The sequence below is a fragment of the Mastigoproctus giganteus genome, chromosome 13, assembly GCF_048544385.1.
Source record: "Mastigoproctus giganteus isolate SK-2022 chromosome 13, ASM4854438v1, whole genome shotgun sequence".
Lineage (NCBI taxonomy): Eukaryota > Metazoa > Arthropoda > Arachnida > Uropygi > Thelyphonidae > Mastigoproctus > Mastigoproctus giganteus.
Genome location: NC_143587.1, coordinates 125,376,492 through 125,398,160, shown reverse-complemented (window position 1 = coordinate 125,398,160; position 21,669 = coordinate 125,376,492). Strand labels below are relative to the sequence as shown.

The following is a 21,669-nucleotide window of genomic DNA, read 5'->3' as shown; positions in this document are numbered from 1 at the left end:
TTTATTTATATATATATACAACATAAAAAAAATGAACAAACTGAGGCATGTACTATTAATATTCAACTTTGTCTACTTAGTATTAGCTATATAACTAAGTACATTGGTTATACTCTATTAATGTTATCCCTTCCTTTACAACACAAACAATATTAGTACAGCAACTGTTATAGTTTCTTCCTTGCACATGATCCATAAATTTCCTTACATGTTCCATAATTCTTGCCTTATACACTGGTTTAGGACTTTACCCTCCCCTTCCAAAATGCTAATCATACTTACATTTTTTAGGGAACAACTTACGACAAATATTCCTTTTCTCTCCTTTGCTTATAACATAACATATGTTTTATTATTAATCAAAGCCACTACTATCATTAACACCCTTTTCTTCTTCTTTAGCTCCTTTCACTAATTACAAAGTTCTAACTGTCAAATTTCTATTATTATTACTTAACTTATCTCTCTCAACATTACGTATATATTTTTATACATGTATATATCTCTCAGTATCCTAAATCTCCACTAATCTGTTATTAGGGTCCTAAAGTCCTTTAAGGTAACGAGAATACTATGTTAGTCACTTACTTAATTTCCTCTTAGTCGGGCTTCGCTGTTTTGGATCCTGTCACTCTTAGTTGGAAATGTCATCATCGTATATCAGGGCATTCATTCTAGAACTCTTAGCGAATTTTCTAGTGAGGATCACAGTTCTGGTATTCTGATGGACTCACTGTACACCTGAACTGGACTGGCACGTTGCATACTATCATACTCCATCGATATGGTGACTGCTATCTCCATCCTGAGGCCTTTTTCCACCTTATACGGCTATCTTGTCCACAAGAAGGGAGCTCACAGGGGCTACCCTCGCTCCACCTAATAAAAACCCTTTCAAGAAGAAGACGTCACAGGGCGCTACCCTTCCTTACTCCACCTTTCACAAACTTCTTATTAAAATACGAATTATTTGACAGTGCTCGTTAGCATACGGCTACTATCCATGACGGATTGACTTGCAAAAAAACGGCAACTGCTCTTGCCTTCCAATGACGGACCGGCTTAATCTTCTTACTCTTCCTAACACCCCAAAAAACTCAACTGCTGCTAACACATAATTTCTACAACGACGAAACCCTCAACTATTAACTGTTACTAACTTCTTTTGCTTACACTGACGAAAATCTTAACTGCTGTGTCCGCTGACTATTTCAATTTCCTTAAAACCACCACAAACTCAACTCAGCGTGTTGTGTCCAAACTATCTACCCAACTATCAAACACGACAGAAAACTCAATTTAGTATAACATTAACCCATTTCCATTAATTCAATTCATAGCTCAATTCAAGTATCTCCTTCCTACTCACATTTTATAACACGACAAAAAACTCAACTCTCAGTCTTAACTCAATTTCCCAAACGCCGACAAGAATCTAAACTTTGTCTCCCACATACTCAACTCGGGGTCCCTCCTTTTTGTCATCTCAATCACGTACCGCCCTAGTATGTCAGGTCTGCCCCCTTTTTTTTTTTCCCTATAACCAATCTTCTCCTTTTTATCAACTTTCTTTCTGCCCTATTCGTCCTTCGACTTTTCTCAAGCTAATTTTACTATGTACAATTCAACCTCTTATTTTAATAAATTATAATTTTCCCAGATTGTCTGTTCCTTTGAAGCGCGCCGCTACTTTGTTTGTGCTTTTAACGAATTTGTTTTTCACTATCTTCTAACCTTGCGATCGCCGACAGCCGGACGCCAATTTTAAAATCTCACCCGAGCATTTGACCCCTATTTACCACCTGGCTGGACTCCGGAGGTCCCCGATCAAAAGGAATGTCCGACCGATTGTGTCCTTCTCGTATTGTTCTGTCCTAGCCTAAATTGTTCGCACCTCCTCGCCAGTAGCCATAGCCACGTTCGGCCCGTAGTCTCCCACGCTAACCTTTACATATGTTACCTTGTCTACATTTAATCCCCTTGCCTGTGACCCATTATCTAATTAGTATTTGTGGCCAGTACTGTTCCGCTGCCCCATATTGAGTTTTCTGGGAGAGGTGAGACTTGTATGACACCTTACCTTCCTAGAGCGTCCCAGGCTTGCTCAATTGTACTAAATTTTAAGTATTATATGTATGCATTATTATCCACTAGAAGAAAGTCTGGGCCAATTGCTTCCAGAAAATGGCGATCAGAAATCCATCTCGATAATGGAAGCAGTAACAGTTCCTTGCGAGAACGAATGGAAATCTGTACGGACATTGCCAACGATTTCGGTCCCCATCAGTAAATTACCACCTCCAACATGCCTCTTTCCGTGATGGAATCTGATTCTACTTTCCCTCCAGATAAGAACCGAGTGGAGATTATCTCGACTGATAGAATTAAACACCATGGCACCCACTTCTTCAGTCTAATTAATATATCGATTCAAACAGTCTCTTTTGTATTCAAAATGGAATACTGACAGCTGGTAGTTGTGCATAAAAATCCACCTCGTGAAGCCTTCTAGACGTTGCGTGTGTATGAATACAAGCCATCCTGTAGATCCAGCAAGCTTTGAAACAAGTTGCTGTGTTATCCTATCTTGCCTCACACCAAGGATCATTTAGCGGTCATCTTCCATGAAGACGGCCTCAGACAAGTCTTCGAGAGACAGTGTTTGTTTCGAAACTGGTTCCACAGTCTGTTTACAAAGCTGCTGGTTATGTTCACTTGCCTGTACCGATATCCAGTAATTTTGTAATGGGGCGAAGAAAAGCTAGTCAACTTTAACCCTTCTAACACTCAGTCTTGTCTTTTTTTTTTTTTTTTTTTTTTTTTTTTCAATCAAAAAAAAAAAAAAAATCGACTGCTTCTTTGCTCATCTTCAAGGACTCTCAGATTTCTAGAGAAGATCACATATATCTATAAGTGATTAATCTCCTTCTTGGGAGCACTATTTGTATTTCGTTGGCATGAACGCAACACAAATAGTGCTTCCTTTGCGTCTAAAAAAGCTGGGTTTTTTTTATTTAGCTCTCGGCGTTACTTTTCTTCTGAACAGCTACTCACTCTGCATAAATCCCAAATCTTCCCTACATAGGAATAGTTTACACATCTGGAGTGGTGTCCTCAACCTGTCTGCTATCTCACAAAAATCTCCACTTTCTGTCTCAGACTGGTCTTCGCGGATAGCACAGTAATTATCACCGTCCTTCCCACACAAGGTGGAAAAGGGACGAGTTGGAATTCCATCAATGACGCGAAGAACTTTTATTTGGTTTTAATTATTTCAAGGGAGGATAGCAAGATGTTTCCTCCCGGAAACTCTGATTTTTCGACCAGCAAATCGACCATAGACATAACACACATGCGTGGAGGATGAAGTTGTTCTCTGATAATCCTAATATCTGACAATATTTTAAAAAAATAATATCTCATAGACATTGTTTCTGTACATGCCTTTTCTGTTGATACTTCCGTGGTCGCTTGTCGAATTGGCATGTGTAATACCCCCACTCTCTTCCAATCCAGTTCGAACACGTGTCTCAACTAATCAGCATCCATTCAGTGTCGAACTCCAAACTCACAGAATCAACTTTTCACCTTCCTCATTTATCCATTCTACTTTTGTTTTCTGGAACAACCTTCTTTCACGTGTATCTCCTGGTAACTACAATCAACAGAAATTAAAGCCTAATATCAACAAATATCTTTTCAGCCTTCGACCCACTCGGTACTAAATACTATAGGTTCTAATACCTTTCGTGTTTGAGGTTAAGAGAAAACTCACGGGTGTTTTAGATTTTCGTATGTGTAGGTGTCAGTGATTGTGTTCTTTGGTGGGTTATTCGCGGAAAGGGAGCGTGCTTGCTCACGGAGTTGAAGTCCGTGAGCAAGCATGCTCCATACGAGCTGCAGGGACCATGCAAACGTTGTAGCAAGTTACAATATATCTTCGTGCTTCGTGGAAGTAGCAGTAGCACGATCGCTGACTGATAGGAGAAAAACGATGTTGAAATGAGTTGTAGAAAAGACAAGCTCAGCGAATATTGTCAAGTTGACGAATTCAGATTTTTTTGAGGAGTTTACAGTGTCTGTTTAAACCGTTACCAAATAATATAATAATTCAGCTGATGCTGTGCTTTATAGTCGGCTATAGAAGTACGTACTGAGCAACGTTATCAGTATATTGATTTTAAGTAAATAGATAAAACTAATGGTTTAAATTAATTTGTAACAACAACTCGGTAATCTAGCACAACATTTGACAAAGTTTCAAACCTACTTTGAAGTCCGTTGTCATTTCTGGTAGCGTATGGGAGTCCGTGATCTATAAGACCGTGGTTATCTCCTTAAAAATGTTTACTTAGAGCCAGTGAACTAATAATTTGGCACGGTTATCTGAAACAATTAGGCCGAGGATATTTCGGATTGTCGTTTTTAAATGCAATTTATCTGGAGTATAAAAGATTAGCAGTGAAAATTTAATGAGGAAACTGAAATAATTTGCATTTATTATTTACACATTAAGTTTTCACTGTTTCAACAACAAGAAAGTAAAAATACAATAAATAAATGCTCAATTCAATATCCGAGCTGTTGGTGTTTCAGCAATACAATATTTCTAACGAATATGGGGATTTCCGCGCATATATGGACACTCTACCAAAAATAGCCCACCAGACATGCATGAAAATCAGTGTTGCCGATTGTTTTCTTCTATAACGAGGGTGTTGTGTACTGACAATTTCTTTTACCATTTCAAATTATCAGTAAATATTAATATTCATAAGCATCGAAATCCCTTCATGATTCAGTGTGTCTTAAATGGCCACACAAATGGGAATCACTTGTTTAGATTCACCAGATACTAAATTATTTGATAAAATTTGCTCTTCTCTGTTTCACTTGTAACGCTATGTATAAGTGGAGTCATCATTTTATTATATTTTATGTGATAGTTTTTTCTTACAATATGAAAATGTGTCGATTTATTTGAATGAAATTAAAGGAAAATTTTCGGATTCAAGCACTAATAAATCATATTAAAAGAGTACAATAAATCTAGGCATGTAATCACTGTCATTTGAATTCAGCGGATTACGCAGAATTGTAAGTTTGTACAAAATGAAACACTTAATTAGAATATATTATACGAAATTACAAATTCATATTGTAGAACGCAAGAGTACTTTGCGGGCTATAATTTATACGCACTAGCAAACAGTGCAATGACTGGTCTTTGCTAGGAGGTCTTCAACAGCCAATGCTTCTAAACTCTAGCCGATTTTGACACATGGTTGATCTTAACACATTTTTTATTTTTGCCAGTGTGCGGAATGGCCGTTCCGCTATTACTGCTGTGGTGCAGAAGATCCGAAAAAGTATACTTCGCAATAGTTCCTATGTGAAACGTTCCGCGAAGTTGCGTTAGTTTTAAATGCAACATTTATTAAATAAAAAATCCCTCAATGTTCTGGTCCATTACACGATGTTCGAGAGGAAGGACTTTAGCATGTCTTCCTCCCCCGACACTTCTGGTATTGACGATAAAGGATAATGATAATGTCACTTTTAAACAAGGCCTTTGGTTCGCACAAGCACATGTCACGATAAATGGCTCTCTTTTTTGTATCTTCAACTGCTAAAAAGCATTTAACCTCTTTCACACCACCTCGGTGCATCACAAACTCTCTGCATTATCTAATATTGTATTGTTGGTGTTAAATTCCTCCATCATCCAACGAGAGAACCAACTGCCCCAACACGTACTGCTATTTTGAGGAGTGTGCCATCAGAGGATCATCTTTTACCATGACAATAGAAAAATCAATATTCTGATGTGTGAATGTTTATAGCATAACAATTGTTTTCATTTTTATTCGCCCTCTTATTCCGTCTTTCTCGATGTAATCCTAGATGTATTCGAGGGCTGATGATCAGCTGCAGGTCACTTTACAACCTTGACACCCAAAGATAGAACGCCGTTTTCTTTGGGATCCAAAGAGTTAAATGGAATTGATTCAAATTAGATCAGTGGTGAGTGCCGATTGCACGTGTCCATATATGCGCGGAAATCCCCATATTCGTTAGAAATATTGTATTGCTGAAACACCAACAGCTCGGATATTGAATTGATAATTTATTTATTGTATTTTTACTTTCTTTTTATTTTTTAAATTTAAAAAAAAGTTAAATATGTTGTGTTTGCGTGGAATTTTACGTTGTTTCCCATCTAATCATATTTCTTTATTTCTTGCAAACAAGGATTGTAAAGCCATCTTACTTTGTATTAATTTCGCAAGTTTTGACATGCTGATGAGTGTCTTCGCTATTCTCTAAATGCTCACGCATTTGTTTATTAATATTTCTGACATATGCTAAACACAGAGGATGTCATCCTAGGTGTTCAGACTGTGATTATGTTTAGACTACCGAGGTTGACTATGCCATCCTCGGTATTTAACCAGAACGGTTTACGTACAGTACCTACCAGTAGATGGAAGAATTCAGGATGTTACCAAATTAGTATAAACATTTACGGGTTATATTGCTTCACAACGTTGTACACGATATTAGAAAGTGCTTAATTTGTAACAACAACAACCAAAAGAAAAATTCCCGGATGCATTTTTTATTACATCCACACACCTTCTTTATTACACCCAAGCACTCCGCCCAGATCTGGTTACTTATTGCTGCCCCGCCTATATTAGCATAACGTCATACGTCACTCATGCTTGCAGTTATGTGAAGTAAATAACGAAATCGTTTTCTTGAATTTTTTTGAATGCTCTAACAAAAAGAAGAAAATTAAAAAGATTTATTCATTGAAATATAGGTGTTAAACTATCAACAAATTGACATTTGTGAAACTTATACTTCATCCGCTTAAAAGTTATCCATCATTTAGCTAAACTGATTTTTATTAATCAAAAACACAAACATCTTAGACCTTTCATGTCCAGTTTACACACTGTACTGTTGGTTAAATTGATATAATCTAGAATGACTGACTGAATTCGCGATTTCTATTCGCAAATTCCTTAAATATATAGTGGGAGGGATAGATTAGGGGTACGCGTTACTAGCGGGAGGGTAATTTTTCCCACTAATGTCAACAAAAAGATTGGGCGAGTCTTTTTCATAAAAAAAATTGAATACTTCGTTATGTAATAACAGGGATGGGAGCGTCAAAAAGTTGCATACTTTTCCTACAAGATGATATTTCCATGTTTACTGTTCTTCTGAATTAGTAGTACTTCTTTCTGTCGAACCAAAAAAGAATACGCGCATCAGGTAGTCAATGTCCATGGTTCAACTCCAGACTCGCCGGACTAAATATTCCTTTTACTTCTGTTCCTCCTTAATGCATCTATTTCGTGAAAATTTCAGTCTACAGAAATTCAAGCTCAGTGCCAACAAGTATCTATTATCCTCACAACCCTTGAAACTATAGTATTCTAGTGCCATGTATAGTACTGGAATAGCTTCCGATAACCTTTCATGTTTGGGGTTATCGTAAAATAAAAAAGTGTATGACCGTAAGGATTACAATGGAAATCCTCTCCTCTACCAAAAATAGACCACCAGACACGCATGAAAATCAGTGTTGCCGATTGTTTTGTTCGATTACGAGGTCTTGTGTACTGATAATTTCTTTCACCATTTCGAATTACCAGTAAACCTTTCAAGTGTCGAAACCCCTTCATGATTCAGTGTCTTAAATGGGCACTTAAATGGGAATCACTTGTTCAGATTCACCAGGACGGTGCACCTGCCCACTCCGACTAGATTGTGCAACATTTTTTAGTTAAAAAGAAAACAAAAATTTTATCTGTTCCTTGAATTTCCAAAGAATTAAACCTATGCCAGGTGAACCATCAATTTTTGAACCCATAGAAGCAATTGATATAATACTGTTGTAAGTTCTAATGTTTTTTCTGAAATTTTTATAATGTGAAGAACTCTGATTTGTCACGCGTTCCCCAAGAAAGTTCGTAAATGCCAATCTGAATTTCAATTTAATTTTTCTTGGTAGCAACAACTGTTGAATTTCCTATCCATTTCCGAAATTCTGGACTTAAGTTGCAACCAATGATACCTTCGTTCGCTGTCTGTTCACTTTTCTTTCCTTTGGCGATTCGTCAGTCTTCCATCTGAAATATTTTAAAATCGTTAGTTAATCACACTTTTCCATAGATTTTATGAATCTCCTCTTATTAAAACATTATATTCAAATTATAAAACAGTATTACAGTATTTGATCCCAACAACAGGAATATCTTTCTCACAGACCTCAGAGAATTCAAATGAATTCTCTGAGGTCTGTGAGAAAGATGAATTCTCTCGCTTGTGCAGATTACAAACCTGAGGGGGCATAAATTCAAATTGAGGAAAGACAGTTGTAGAATAGATGTGCGGAAATTTGCTTTTAGCCAGCGGACGTTTTATTGCTGGAACAAACTTCCATCTGTCGTTGTGGAAGTTGATAGCTTAAATAAGTTCAAGGAGGAACTGGACAAAGTTTTAGAGGGAACGGATGTGTGAAATTGTTTTTTTTTTTTTTTTTTGTTGGCTGATGCTACATAAGCTCATGCACTTGCTTTCTTGCATCACATGCTTCCATTACTACTACTATCTAAATAAAATAATTTTCATTCTTATATACAGTGACAATTTTTTCACCTTTTAAAGCGACATGTAAACATATGTTTTAAATGTAAATACTTATTTTTATTTGGGGTCATGTTACGTATGAGGTAGGGAGATGTGATTTTATGAAGTTTAGTGACATAAAAAAAGAGTGTAAGGAAAAATATGAAAAAAATATTGAGAACCTTAATTTTTTTTTTTCGTCCTTATGCACAGAAAAGCTTTCAAAGTTTGTTTTTCAATCAGTGATCATTCCTGTGCTATCAGTATTAGTCAACCAACCCTTATGAAGAAAGTAGAATTTTTGTTTAGGTGTCGAGACAAAACTTTTCGACGTAAGATCATATTATAGTGATCGCACAGATCTGTTCAAGAACGAATAGGTATTTTGATGATAAATTGCGCTTAATAAAGCGTTGTTAATAAATAGTGCCGTAATTCCTAGGTATCCTTGGGTATGCATAGATGTTGTGGATACCCAGTAAGTGTTTAAAGAGCTGAAGTTTGGGATGGATATTCCTCTAGTGATGCCCAAGGATATAGGATTGAAAACTCTGAAAGATTAACTACTCAACTTAACGATTTTTATTATTTTTTCTCGTTTTCGGTCTTGAATAAGAATTGTATATCACACACTCTAATATTCTAATTAACATTCCTGGAAGTTGAAACATTGCTGGAATCTTACACGAATCCGACACGTTCTTTAAAAGTGACTCCAAGTGATCTGTCGACTGTCGCAGTTTAGAATTAAACTATCTGCTGATCATTATGTTCACGCTAGATTTCTTTTTCTTTCCCCCGAGTAAGTTTTTTGGCGATGTCGCCCTAAAGACAACATCAAAAAACACTTGTAACACCCTCTGCTACAGCGGGTTTATTTCAGCGACTGCCGGATCACCAACACCGAAGTAAATTAGCCGTCTTGGTTTAATTGATATGTCACAGCTGCACGCGAGGAATCTCCCTACTCCTGTTTTCCGTCACTCGCTCTTTCCACTCTCTTCTGTTTTATCCACAATAAATCTTCCCAAGAAGATCTTATCAACAACACTGAAAAATTACTCGTTTTTTAAGAATGGGAACGTCTTACACCATTAGAGATACAATATACTCTTTGCGAGGGTCTCTTACCGGCTGTCAACTCCCCCCCGCTGAATAATAACGGACCGCGATGAACACTTAATCCGTTTCAAGATTAATGCGTCTGGCTGAAGCAACCTCTTGGCGTCCGTATGTCATGCGGCTCCCTAGTCGTAGAATGAAATATACGGCAGATACGATATATGTCACCGACTGCCCACACGCTTGCGTTGCATTACGGTAGTTCTACTCGCACGAGACAGACCCTTGTAAGCCGCTAATTACCGAGCTTTGTAGGGTTGCCTCGTTCTTTTCTTATTGCTTGTAACAGGGCCAGTGTCATTTTATAAATAGGCTTTTATGTCGTTTTATTTTTTCTCCTCTGGAGAATTCTGATTAAATGCTTAAAGTACGTTTGAGTGGTATTCTCGTGTAAACTAGTTTGATCATTAGATTTTAGAGTAGTGTTTATTGTGGGGAAGGATCCCTAATCGGAAATTAAACCCAATCGATAAATTCACCTTTTGTTAAAATTTCCCTCGTGAAATTTTTGGCTGGTAGAAAAATGATTGTTTTCATTGTTGTTCGAAATTTGAAATAAAATTAGAGATACTACGATCAAATCAAATAAAATAAAATTAGTGAGTGAGAATAATATGCAGATTAAAGGGAAAAAAAAATTGCGACGGCCGGGAATCGAACCCGGGTCAACTGCTTGGAAGGCAGCTATGCTAACCACTATACCACCGTCGCCTGTAACGTACTGTTTAATGTAACCCTTTATGAACTATACACAGTACGAGTTAGTAATATTTTCGATCTTTGTTAATTACTTGTTGTTTTTTTTTTTTTTTTTTTTTTTACAAAAATAAAGTAAAATAAAAAGGGAGAAAGAACGCTTAATATTTGAATCTGAAATCCTTATTTTTTTTTTTTTTTGGGTGTTAACAAATTATTTAAAATTTCGAAAATAAGCATAATTTAATGAAACTCGTTCCTGTTGGAAGCTTTAGATTTTTTTTTTTTTTTTTTTTAAATTGACTTATTTTAAAGTAATGGAATAAATGTGAGATGAAATCACTGGGCGATGAGTACTAAAAACAAAACATAATGATAATAACTACTGTTATTATTAAATTAAACCTCAAGTGACCAGAATTATTAAACAGTTAATGCTGGATAAAACCTAAAAGGTTTTGTAATAATTCGTGTCAAATTAATGCGATTAATTGCCCTCATACAAATACACCTTATATGCCTCTCTCTCCTGTTAGTCTATGATTCTATGCAGTGCCATTTTCACCCCCCCCCCCCCGCCTCCGCATTAGTGGGCTCCTTGCGCTCTATAGAAGGCTGGTGCAAAGAGAAATCTGACCACATCCTTCATTTAAGGACTTCCCAACACTTCCTTACGGGACCTACTTTATAGTGGTGTCGGTGATACAAATGTATCGTTAGATGTGTGTTAGGCGCCAAAGCAACTAAGGTTATCAGGCGTCTTCAGTATATTGTATCTATAATTACCTGTTATCGCTTCTCGGCCTTTTGACTAAGATCAAAGTGTAATTACGTGTATTCTTCGGTTGGTTTGCTGGATGAAAAACAAAAGTTTTTGGGAGAAATAACCATACGCAACGTTCTCCTGAGACTGACTAACGTCTCGCTGTGAGGGGAGGGGAGTCCATAAAGATATCGCATGTTATTGACGCGATTCGAATTTTGGCATTTTCCACATGGCGTGGAACAGTGATTATAACCATTTACTACCGCGAGGAAAACTTCGTGCTCTCTCTCTCTATTAGAAAATTTTAAATTAAGAAGTCCATACACACATCGCATTGCTTCGTGATTTGATAACAAAATTTTGCTTTCCTCCAATCAAACCATGGAATTGTTAGATTTACACTATCGATAACAGTGAAAGCGGCTGTCTAGACTTGAGGGTTAAAATAGGTAAATGAGTGATCCAACAAACCGACCGAAGGGCACATGGACTTCAACACATCCACGTGCCCCTGCTGACAGTACAAGGACAAATTCTACAGCCTGGACGTGCTTCAACTAATAGCAATACATCAGCAATGAGTTGGAAAGTATACTGTCTCAGTTAATAACACGAGCGTTAGTATTTCTCCTCAGATGTTCTGCACCTCTCCAACTAAGAGCGTTAGCCCCATCTGGCTACCCTCCGCAGGACAACACCAAATTGCGGATACAACCTCCTTTGCTAAAATCTCATGAAAGGCTTGTCTTGAATATGGTCCCCAGTGACCGTATTCAAGACAAGTTCCGTCATCGATACCTCTAAGCTTCCTTGGCATTGATTCCCAAAATGGCAGGGAAGTACCTGATCAGTATGCGATATGCAGCGGCTGATACCTCATCGGCAAGGACTGATTTACGTGTGCAGAGGCGCAGGTGTTTTATAGCCCCAATATTGCTCTGGAGGTGGGGACTCAGTAAACGCAATTACTATATACAGTATTATATTAATATAATGTACTATATAATATCGGTGTAAATACACCATAGTTAACCCATATATTTGAGCTACGATTGTAGCGTAGAAGGCATCGTTTTAAATGTATCTCATAATGTGGTTGCCTTCACAACAAGATAGCTACTATTGAATTACTTCAAATAAATAACGCTTCTCTAGTAGAGAAGGCTACTGTTATTTATTTTCAGCGGTACCACCACCCAGACGATCTACCTACCCGCTCACTGATGACGAAGCCAAAAAGCTTCGAAACGATCGTCTGGGTGGTGGTACCGCTGAAAATAAATAACAGTAGCCTTCTCTACTAGAGAAGCGTTATTTATTTGAAGTAATTCAATAGTAGCTATCTTGTTGTGAAGGCAACCACATTATGAGATACATTTAAAACGATGCCTTCTACGCTACAATCGTAGCTCAAATATATGGGTTAACTATGGTGTATTTACACCGATATTATATAGTTAATTATCAAAACCCATAAGGATTATGCCTAGTGCATTTAATTTTCCAAATACATTAATATAATGTATAATTTCTTAGTTTTTAATTGCGCTTCATTTTAGTCTAATTATCGCCCCCCCTTTTTTTTTTCGTTTATACTCTGAAAAATACATGCGCCAGGGCTCCAGACTACCGACATTGCTTGTGGCTCAAAAACAAAAGATACAACCATAGCATCTTAAAACTTTCCATAACCTATTTGTTACATTTCAGGTGTTTATCTGTTTATTCAACGAAGTATCAATATTTCTTTACAATTACTTTTTTAAAGCCTATTCTTTAACTATAGTAAACTTTAAAATCTGGCATTCATGGGGATTGAGAGGTTCCTTGTTTTATAGAAATGATAATAAACAAAATCCTAGCAAGTATTATGGGGGGGGGGGTCGTCTTAAACTGTGAATCGTGAGCAGAACTTGGGGGGGGGAAGCGTTGAAGTTTAGAAAGAATTGCTTCAGGTTCTTAGTTCGTTTTTGCCAGCACTATAACTTGTCATGCTGCTGACGAGCTGTATGACAACACCTTGGTTGTATGTCAAATTTACTGTTTAGGGAAGAGACTAATCATAAATTGAATGAAGCATACATTTCTTCAGCTGTACTCACTTCTGTCTTCTGAGGTCTCAGCGTTTCTAAACTGATGTCAAACTGGTCACTGGCTCATATGACGTAGCCCAGTGGTCAGGAGCGAGAGTGCGTATTACGCGTTCCTTGAGTGGACCAGGGTTCAAGAGGGTTTATTAGGGTTATTTATGTTTATTTTATTTTATTTTATTTTTCTAAAGTTTTTTAGATTTACTTAATTTCGGTATTGCTGACTAGTTACATGTACATATAATGATATTTCACGTGTTTCGGAAACTGGTGCTTATCATGGAGGGCTCCACTAAATTTTACTGTAATTTGGACTCTATTTTCTAAATAATAATTAATAATGTTTCCCCAACAGTTCTCTATTCTTAATTTTGTATGTTAAATTCTTCGCTCTACTGGTTTGCCACGCTACTGGTATACTTTCATTTCTTTTTATTGAAACATAATATTACAGTTAAATGCACGCAGCATTTGGAGTTTGCATATTTGATGTCACTGATGTTTGCTCTACTATCCTTATTTTTTATTTTTATTTTCGCTTAATTTTGCTCTTATTTCTGCGGTCTAATTTTCGATTCATTTGGATTTAATTAGAAATATATATATATATACACACACACACGTATAATGTGTGTGTTATATCTTGGGACGCTCATATAAGATCAGAGAAATTATTTGTCATAAATTGCCTGTTATAATAGGTTTTAATTAATGACGAAAGATTCAAATTTTAATTCAGCGCTCAGCTCTGTTAAAATGAAGGTCACTTTTCATATCTAACCAGTAGAATAATAGCTATAAACTGAATCCTGTGCTAGTTGGTGCAGAATTGGAAAAAAAAAAAAAAAAAGGAAGGAAAGAAAGAAAAAAAAAAAAAAAAAAACATAGACAAAAGCCGTTATTTCCAAACGATGGATGAAGAGTGTATGTCAAGATCGTGACTATTAAATTAAGATGGATTCGTTTCCCTGCATTTACGACTTACTGCAGGTCAACGGAGGTCGCTAATAAATCAAGAATGAGTTCACGGATATTTTCAAGTGCAGGTAAGTAATTAGGCATTCATCACACAGTTTCTTTTGCCTGCCCCTCTTTTTTAACGTATGTATTACTTACAGTAACCATTTGGATGAGGGCATTCTTTCCAGAAGGGTGATAAAAGGATGTAATGGAATATGTTCCTTTAATTGGATAAACACCACCTTCCGAAAAACAGAGCACGATGAATGAATTGAAGCCGTTTTTCTTCTTTCTCAAGTCGTGTGTGTGTTCAATTTAGAATACATAAAATCAAAAAACGACTCCTTTTCCTGAGCTATTTTCTACTTATTATTTATTTATTTATTTTTTTTTGGAATGTAGCCATAAGGCAAATCGGACAAAAAGTGACTGAATTAAAAACTTCCGATACTTTAGCATTCATCAGTTAACTCCAAGCTATTAATTTATTTCTGAAAAAAAAAAAAAAAAAAAAAAAAAGAAAGAAAATCCAGGTAATCGTTAAGGCCAAGGGTGTAACCCATTTTGCAACCGCGTATAGCGTGGCTTTAACAAGAAAATTGTAAAATTGGTTTTGTTTTAGGTATTGTAATTATATACGAAAGTACAGTATGTTTCACAGTAAAGATTTTTTTTTTTCACTTTAATGAATTTAAGCAATATAATTAACGAAACTATATAGTTTTCTTAATTCAATACTTGCTTTCCGTTTTGTGTTGGACTAGTCTTTAAGTACTCGCTGAGTTTTTATAGACTGGTCCAAGAAATTAGGTAGCACATCGCTGAGATCACTACTGCAGCATGTACTGAAAATTACGGGCACATTTAGCGCTTTTTTGCTGAAGTTCATTCAACCACCAAATTCCAAACGCAGCCAGTATTAATATTTTTTCATAAACAGCACATACACTACGCAAACACTCACATTACAATGGAGCTAGTCAGCTTTTATTCATTTCCATTCATTCATATTATGGATAAGCCCTGTTGTATAAAGATTTGATGAAAATAGGTGTGGTATCCAATACAATAGTTTGGAAATTGAGAGCAATAGAGATTTCGGGGACCCGGATGTAATAAAACCATTGATGACATTTGAAAGAAGATATAAAGTCATTTGTTGTGGGCAATCGCTGCTGGTTCTACCTTCAACTACTTGACCACTTTTTTCTCAAAGGGAAACTACACGCTCACATCTGGCGTTCCATTGCTACAGTTAACTTTTGACCTTCTTCACGCTTTCTTCCTTGTTGCTGGTCATCTGGGAACCTTGGAGTCAAAGACGGTCTTGAGTGATTGATGGCAAAAAACAATGGGAGACAGACCGCACACCAAGCACGCCCCCTTCCCTACCGCTTTCATTTTGTAACTCCCTCTCCTTTGAAAATTCCGACTCCAAACAACCCACTATAAAGACGGGCTATATTGTTATCGGAGTGTTTGGAATGCAGATGGTTAAACGAATTACCAATTTTCCCCTCCCTGTACCCTAAAGGGAGGTGGGTTGTAGTGACATTGATAGGTTAGGTTTTCCTGTTGAAAGACGTGGCAAAGGACAGATGGGATAATAGTGGAAGTCGCTGGGTAATTAATGTGTAAATAGACAACAGCGTCAACCTTCATCTGGAATTACTGAGTTCGTTCACTTTGAGATTATGTTCTCAGTTTTTCATATATAGACAACTTTGCTTAGAATAACGAATTTATAGTTTTCTCATCACATTTTCGTAAGAATTAGGACATTTGAAGACACCGTTTCCCAATCACCGGTCCGTGCAGTACTGCCTGATTAACTCAGGATAGTGTAAAAATCAAACACGCAAAAGTTTATGTCTAAGCAACCTTGGAAGAAAGCTTGCTACTGTATCTCGAGACCAGAAATTTCTTTGGGAGTTTTTCATCGAAACAGTAGCAGAATACAGGTGGTTCTTCTACCAATATTTATATCTTTATTGTAATCAGTAACTAGTTTTACATGGATGCCTGATGCAATATCCATAACAGCAACAATGCTAGAGAATTCATTGGCTTGGCACAAAAACATTTGTCATTTAAACCTTGGTTTTATTTAGGATGAGATTTGGGATGCCAAAGTTCGTCCTAAATCAAACCAAGCTTTTTTCCTTCGTCTGCTTGTACATCACCATGTTCTTCTTTGCTTTTCACGAATAACTATAATTATCGTCCCGTCCCCTTTCATTGGGAATTTCTCGCCAGACTGTATCTCACAAGTATTCGATACTCATCAAGAGAAGTCAGATCACGTAGTACGATCTCGTAGATACTCAATCATGCTGGAATTTAAAAGCCCTAACACAGTCAATCTTCATAACATTAGGAATAGTTAATTAACTCGTGTTATCAATTCTCCTATTAAATACTGTACCAACGAGATGAAGAAATTCTATGCGAGAAATGTTTCTTACCTCCCAGTATTACCACTTATTCTTTCTTGGAATTCTTCTAGCCTTATCATTTCTAATCCTTGACCACCCGTCCTATAGCCTTATCTCAACCATCCATTAGTCTTCGTATTTTTTTTACCTGCTGGCGATAATACACCGAGAACCAAAGGCTCCTCAGTGTATTATCCCAAATTATTTTTACTCATGTCGAGAAGATGAATAATCCCATTAAGGAAAAAACGTCGTCTATAACAATCGCGTGGCAGGTACTATCATCTCACCGCTACCTATCCCTCTCCCTTACACTTCCGTCTAAATTAAAAACAATTAGTGACGGCTCCGACCTGACTGTCTGCCTCGCAGTACGCAAGACACCCTGTCGTACGTGGGGGGGAAGGGGAAATAAAAGCCACAACAGACGGTTATCTAAGGTTCTTGTCTGCTGGAAGATTTGTTACTTTACACTCTAAGACAGGGAGTGACAAGTCGGGAAGTCGAGAAGATGTTGATAAGATCAGTAGAAGAAAAGGAGCTTTGTACGGCCGCCTGTCGCACGTGGAAAATTAAATAGTGTGTGGCTGAAAGAGCGGAAAAAATTACGATAGACAGTGTAATGGACTGAGGGTGCATACGAATGAATACAGTATTTGTAGTGCGAGGAAATTAATCATAGCAGGTAATTAAATAATTAGACCGATCACTGCCAGAGCTAATTATTAGTGCAGGAAGTGAATCTCTTCACAAGCCGACTCAACTCGCCATACAGTCTCATATTTTCTGTGTTTAGGGGTAGAGAGAGGGAGTGAAGGAAAGATAGTGGTTGTCGTATAACGACCTCATTCAGTTGGACCAGTCAGATCTCAAGAATGCAGTAAGGAAAAATTATTTCCCACGCAGCCATTCGCAAGCATGTGGATCCCGTCTAAATACTTGCATAACACATTGCTGAGATTTCCAATGCAGCATATTACTAAGAATTCCAGGCACAATTAACGCTTTTCTGATGAAGTTGCCCAACTTGATTTTTCGCTGGAAACTCCTGTACTGGCGAAGGGGAGGGGTGGGGGAGAATTTCGACCTGTACAGCATAATCATGGTATGGGTTTCCCCCTCCACTTTTTTGCAATCTGAATAACTCCGACCTTCTGAACTATGGACCAAGTTTAAAAATCTCACATTGCTTACAGTACCTATCGCAGGTACTAAGTTATTCATTATAGTAATGAATAACTATTGCTTACAGAATAACTATCGCAGTAAACAACTATTCAGAATCACGTGAGTGAGCCTGAATAGCTATTTATTGTGATCAGTACTGTAAGGATCTGATAGTGAGATTTTCGAGATTAAACCTTACTGTATTTGTGATTTATTATTTGTTGTTTATAATTCTGTATATCATAAATTTTAGTGTATTTGAAGTACATTATCGTAGGTTGAATTGGACAATTTATAATTGCTTATAGTGTGCATTTCTGCTATTTAATTTTAATGTAGGATATTTTTAAGGATAGTTAATTGTATTATTGAATACATGATATATTTTTGCAATTTCAATTTAATTTTATGTAGCGGTAAATATGGTTTCCATTGGGAATGCTACGTATAGTATGAAGGCTATTTAGTTTATGATTATCCAAGGATAGGATAATCTGTTTAATCCAATAAACTTCACCAAGAACATCTCTAAAGGCTTGCAGCTGAACTAATTTAATAACCGGTACCACCTACGTCTATTGCAAAATCGTCTAAAACGAACCCTTCTGTTTTGAGGGGTTCACTTAGCATGGAAATATGTATTTAATTTTTGTAAGCATCATTGACCGTTTATAAAAGTTATAAATAATAAATTTTTGTCTATACTGCAGGACGACCACATAAGTTCAGAGGAGTAGTTCACAAAATGCCTGTCTGTGAATTGGTAAATCCTAGGATATACCAATTCACAGACAGGTATTTTGTACCAAAGCGAATTGGTAAATCCTAGGATTTACCAATTCGCTTTGGTACTAGCTCGAAATTTAGTAAATCCCAGCATTTACCATATTTTGCGTTGGTAAAAGTCAAATATCAACGCTTTTCATTTTATTTCCGACTTTTACCTGTGTTAAAGTTCGTTTTGCTAAAGGTATGATGAAGGTTATCTCTTTAAAACCCCTTAACAATTCAAAGTAAGTAAAATTATTTATTTTTTTGCCGAAAGCATGTGTCGTTCGGTTCGAGTGTGTTTAGCACAGAATGACAGGCACTTTCAAAATCCCTTATAACGCATTGTGACCTTATACGCCAGGTCTACTCCTCAACCAAGTTAATGTTGTTCCAGCAAGTGTAACCGGAGATGTGTGGTTTTTGGGACTTTGGAAACATCCGTCTAGGATGTTTTCAAAGGATGTATAAGAGTAGTAAAAAGCAATGAGCATGTCTAAATTTGTTCAACAGAAACTGACTTGTCTATGTCAAATTCGTTTATTTTGTAAATAAATTGAATGAATTTGAGCTTCTGATCAGATAGATTAACACTAATATTGTAGAACTAACTGAGATATGTTGCTACTTAAAAATAAGAGACGAAGAATTTCATTATCGTTACAGGAGAGTTAGGAATACCCGAATAGGTAGAAGAGTAATGATTCTTATCAAAAGATACCCGAAAGCGATCAGACCTTTTCTAGAATCTGACCAAGTTCTAGGTGGAAGTTAAGTCTGTGTGGTGTGAGATGACATTGGGGTGTTCAAAAAGACCCCGAAAGGCACGATAAAAATCTGTTTAGATAACTTGAAGTTGAATGTATAGGTATTTTTACGAATGATTTTAATTCATTTCTTTTTGTAGGCCGGCAATCCACCAAGTGGGATTCATATTTTTGAACTAACCAGATCACTGTTATTTACTCTTCTTATTGTATATAATTGCAATTCTTGCATTTTGTATACCCTTCTAGCCGGTCGGCTGTGTATAAGGGGTGAAAGCAAACACTTGCTATTTTTTAATAAACGATTTTAATAATAATAATAATAATAATACTCTAGTACTTCAGAGATGGAACGAGAAGCTCATATGCCCTTGACCTGGTTCTCACAAAGGATCCGGGCAGTATTAAGAGTGTGATGCAGGAACCGACAGCGAATATCAACTGCAGTGTCATAAAATGGATAGTATCCAAAGAAATTTCGGTGGTTGGGGTGGTGACCATAGCACATTGAAGTATATCTTTAAAAAAATAGATGGTCTGAAAAATTACAACTAAGGTTTTAACGTCTCTAGCGATAATTAAAGAAAAAAAGAGTCCTTCGTGGTTACAATGTACTGTAACGCTTACAGCGTACCATGCATTGTTAACAGGCAGCCAGCAGGCACGTGATATCCTATCATTAATTTATTGGACCATCGTATAAAAAAATAGTGAGCCGGACTTATGACGTTGTACGCAGGACTGGAGGCTGCATCTAAAATATTTATGGACATATACACGGGCGTTCCGTTTTATCACTACAACCTATTATTATTAATAATTATATAATGGATATATACACTGTACATAACTTTTAGAGAGAGAGTTCAAAGATCAGCAACCAGACTGGGGAAGGAGCGATAATTAGTTCTTAGGAGGACGACTTGGGACTGCTAAACTTGGCAGTTGGACATCTCTGGGTGGGGGGAGGCAGTGGCGTATCCAGGTATAATCATGAGAGGGGCATGGAAACCAGGTCCAGGTAACGTCGTAAGGGGGGGCATGTCGACCAGGCTTTTGAGTTTTTTTTTTTTCAGAACGCCTGTGTTCTGACCTCTTAACAAATTTTTGGTTAAAGGAGGGGCATATTCCCCCTCTGCCCACCCCTGAATAGGCCCCTGGGGGTGAGCTAATTTATGGAGTGTGCGAGGCTATGAAGGGATTAAATAAAATAAAGGAGGGGGGTTATTTTCAGTGTTAGGAGAGATAAGAACGTAGGAGCACAAATACAAAATCTTAGAAAACATCAGAAGGCTGGATTTCGTGGTTTACCTTTAGGCAGCATGCCGTAGATCATCGGAATAAATTATTCACCTGCCATCCTTAAGCACGCCCAGTATGACTGAAGTGGCCAGTTTTGTACTGTTCAAGGCGGAATTAGATTTTTTTTGGCGATTAAAAAAGTGTGAGTGAGTGAGGTCTCTTTTTTTTTTAGAAGAAAGGCAGTTAGCTTTAAAATGGACCACATTTCACAATGGTTTAATCCTCGACTAGCTGTGTAACTAGACTAGGGCGTTCTGTATTACTTACTAGGCAAGTCTAGCTCCTCCCAACAATTTACTACAGTGAGAGAAGAAATTACAGGAAACAGAATGTCAATCGCGAATACCAATACTGATCACACCCAATCTTCTTGGGCGATACCGCTTTCATTCTGCTATCTCACCCTCAAAACCGGACAGCAGCGGCGAGATAAACAGCGACTCCCAGAGGATTGGCGACACTCGTTGGGTTTGAGCTTCCCATGGTAACTAAGTGTGGCATCCAAACTGACTCGCTAGATTTACTACCAGAGCAGTTTCCACCTGTCGGGACTACGAAACGCCATACGGCTACCAGCGGCCCTAATACACTTGACCGGTGTATTAAGCGGCTTCCGCCTTTGCAGTTGGGTTCATGGAGGTCACGCAAAGCTGGTGTTGTGTAAAATTTATGTGATTTTAATCTGATGCTGGCTTTCTCCTTCGTTTGTCTTTCTCATCGTGTCTAGCCACAGAGATAAGAAGTTCCGTCCACGCCGGGAAGCTCACTTACAGGGGAATACCATACATTTGAGATTCTAAAATGTGGATGCAACATTGCGAATCAATAGTGCGTTTACCCTCGAATTTATTCCTTCACTTATATTTTTATTGGCTAGCTTAAAGCATTTCCTTGAATTGCACACGATAACACGAAACTGTCAGTTCTATTCTGAAACCTGTTACGACAAATAG

General features: G+C 37.3%; 1 protein-coding gene and 1 non-coding gene across 2 annotated transcripts in view; one reads left to right on the top strand and one right to left on the bottom strand.

Annotated features, from left to right (window-relative positions):
- The window catches only part of NetA (Netrin-A), a 184,427-nt gene that overhangs the window by 101,533 nt on the left and 61,225 nt on the right, over positions 1-21,669 (top strand). The gene's annotated exons all lie outside the window — the stretch shown is intronic.
- TRNAG-UCC (transfer RNA glycine (anticodon UCC)) lies at positions 10,405-10,476 on the bottom strand. Its single transcript has one exon. It is a non-coding gene; the product is annotated as a tRNA-Gly (tRNA).